Source organism: Lathyrus oleraceus, chromosome 3 (assembly GCF_024323335.1).
Source record: "Lathyrus oleraceus cultivar Zhongwan6 chromosome 3, CAAS_Psat_ZW6_1.0, whole genome shotgun sequence".
Lineage (NCBI taxonomy): Eukaryota > Viridiplantae > Streptophyta > Magnoliopsida > Fabales > Fabaceae > Lathyrus > Lathyrus oleraceus.
The window spans coordinates 506318968-506321730 of NC_066581.1; the positions used below are offsets into that span (position 1 = coordinate 506318968).

The 2763-nt window shown below is 21.1% G+C and overlaps 1 long non-coding RNA gene across 1 annotated transcript; it reads right to left on the bottom strand.

Annotated features, from left to right (window-relative positions):
- Positions 1-380: 380 nt before the first annotated feature.
- LOC127129828 (uncharacterized) lies at positions 381-959 on the bottom strand. Its single transcript, XR_007806389.1, has 2 exons — positions 774-959; positions 381-660 (listed from the first exon to the last, which is right to left on the bottom strand). It is a non-coding gene; the product is annotated as an uncharacterized LOC127129828 (long non-coding RNA).
- Between the last annotated feature and the right edge of the window lie 1804 nt (positions 960-2763).

Below are 2763 nucleotides of genomic sequence, written 5' to 3' on the forward strand. Positions count from 1 at the left end.
TATTAAAATCAAATTAAAGTATCATAAATATTCTTATTTTCATTTAAAAAATAGTTAAAAAAACTAAATTTATTATTTTATTGAATATTGTCCTGTACTTTTTATATTGACTTTGTTTTAAAATCTTAACTTTAACTAATTCTTTAATAAAAACTAATATATTAAAGTAATTTAATTTTTAAGATATTAAAAAATTCAAATTTTACTATTTTACAAGTTATATTCAAATCCTCTGTCTCATCCATAATTTAACGATTTTTCTGTGATTCATTTATATAAATTATAATTTTCCACCTTTTTAAAGTAAATTAAAAAGTGTAAGAATTTCTTTTTCTTTTCTAAAAAGTTCTATGACATTAATTATATCATGAGACAAATCCTGAAACGCATATTCGAAATCGGATCATCTTATTTATACATCTTTAAAAAGTGAAATTCCTTGAGATTCAAAAATGACTTTCTTTTACTCTCTTAACTAGCAAATAATATCACATGAGCAAAAGGCAAGCTTAATTGGAGTATCATGACAAGAACAAGTTCTAATCTCCACTCCTGCATATTTCTCTCTGACTGCATCGGCACATGCACTCCCGTCACCACATAGTCCGGACAACATCACTCCCCTTGTACAATAGTCTGGACGACCATCAATCTTCCTTCCTATCACATTAATCGACAAGAAAAATATATAAACTGGTAACTCAATTCACAAGGTTTAATGAATAATGTAACTGCGAACAAACTTAAATAATAATATGTTGCGTTAGATTTACCATAGGTTTGGCTAAAGAGAGTAAACATAGCCACAAACATTAGGAGAATGATTCCTTTCTTCATCATGATTTTCTTTAAATCAAATATTCTTTGCCGAGATTATTAGAATGTTATGACAATGTGAAATAACGAAAATTAATACTTCATATTTTATAGGCATAATAGAAGATAATGGTCGAATATTAATTTTTATTCAATCAAAAATAAAATAAAATAACCTCTTAATTAATATATTCATTTTGCTTTTTAAAAAAGTGTATTTTTGATATAACTATATCATTTTTTATATAATTATATTATATTAAAATATAAGTTTTTTTTATTAAACTACTTTTTAATTTGAATGTATAAAAAAGAAAAAAAAAACTATAATTTATAAATAAATAAAATATTAATATATATAAAAAGATAAGAATTCAAATCTTAAAATTTAAAAATTATTAAATATATTAAAAGATTTAGATAATAAACATAATAATTATTAAATACATTAAAATACTTTTTACTTGACTATCACAACAATATATATATATATATATATATATATATATATATATATATATATATATATATATATGGAAGAAGCTAGAAAATTTAGGATGTTTGACTCATAAAAATAAATTGTATTTTTTTTATCATTATTTCACTTTTTTAAATTATAAAATATTTTTATAAAAGTAAATTGTATTTCTTTATCATTATTTCATTTCCGACTCTTCTCAATATTATTTCATCCTCATGGCCTTTCTCTATGTAGGGAATTGACATGATTCGTATAATTGAACCCAAAGCTTTCAACGGATATCGTTTTATTCTGGTGGTTATTAATTAGTTGACCATATGGGGTTGAAGCAACATCCTATGCTAATGTGACCAAGTAGGTTGTGGTCAGATTTACTAAGAATCAAATTATTTTTCGATATGGTGGTGCAAGTAAATTTACAGGTTTCCTGCATATTTTCTTTGGGACTTTGGATTTTATAGTTAGAGGATAAAACCAACACAAAAGTGAGATATAGGAGCATAAACAATTTTTTTATCGGAATCAAAATAAAATATCCGTTAACTTACTGGGATCAAAAGACTATTTAAGGCTAAAAATATAAAAAGACTATATTAGATTTTAAACTAAATTTTGTAAATGATTAAATGATACCGATACATCAATTTTAAATTGACACATAGTTATAATTACAAGGATAAATACTATTTTGATCCCTATTTTATTTTATTCACAAAATTGATCATTATATTAAATTTAATCAATTTTTATTCTCTCATACTTTTACAATTAAAATTAATGATATTTCAATTTTCTAAATGACAAATTTTTAGTGAAAACTGATAAATTACCATATATAAATTTATTATAAAACTTTATAAATGAATATATAAATTAAAAATAAAAATTTCATCGATTTTCTAAAAAAAACAACTTAAGAAGGACCAAAACTATTTATATTTAATATAGCGGGACTAATTTCGTAAACTATATAAAATAGGAAGATTAAAAGTAATAAAACCTAATTATAAAGTTAATTTAATATGTGATCAATTTGTTTTACTTTTTTCAAATTGATATTTTTATAGTATTATATATTTTTGTTTAAAAAAATTAAATTTTTTTTTATTAAAGTTTATATTAGAGTCAAATTTGTATATTATAAATATTTTTTTTTTTTTATGTTTATACTAAAATTATTCAACCGTTGTGTAAGTTTTTGGGCACATAAATATTTAATTGTCGCATGTTTTTTGAGCTCAATGTTGTGCTTAAGACATTTGTAAACATGTTTGTATTAATAATTTACTAATAATTCTTAAAATAAATAAATATTAATTCAAAAATTTATAATCATTGAATAAAAAAATATTAATTAACATAACCAAGTCTTAATTAAAATATACCTTAACATAGAAAAGACAAAATTATCTTAATAAAATATTTTAACATTTAAATAAAATCAATTCTTGATTAATCAAATATAA